Below are 305 nucleotides of genomic sequence, written 5' to 3' on the forward strand. Positions count from 1 at the left end.
GACAACCTTTCAAATATAGGTGATAGAGATAAGGGACGGTTATACCAGAGCCCTTCAGGGTAACTAAAACCTCCTTAGGTAGCAAACTGAAGTTATCTAGAACAGTGGTCCTCAACCAAGGTGACCTCAAGGCCCGGTAAATTTTAGCTACACATGTCCAGGGCCCGGTAGTTTTATTTATATATATATATATATATATATATATATATATAGATAGATATATAAAGTGAGCAGCAGCGGCGGACTGATCAGCCAGGCAAATAGGACCTGGGCCGAGGGACCAGGAAGTAGGGGTCCCACAAATG

The 305-nt window shown here is 42.6% G+C and overlaps 1 protein-coding gene across 1 annotated transcript in view; it reads left to right on the plus strand.

Moving 5' to 3' along the window:
* The window catches only part of CSNK1G1 (casein kinase 1 gamma 1), a gene marked incomplete in the record, with an annotated part of 566,217 nt that overhangs the window by 280,077 nt on the left and 285,835 nt on the right, over nucleotides 1–305 (plus strand).

This window comes from Bombina bombina, chromosome 6 (assembly GCF_027579735.1).
Source record: "Bombina bombina isolate aBomBom1 chromosome 6, aBomBom1.pri, whole genome shotgun sequence".
NCBI classification, from domain to species: domain Eukaryota; kingdom Metazoa; phylum Chordata; class Amphibia; order Anura; family Bombinatoridae; genus Bombina; species Bombina bombina.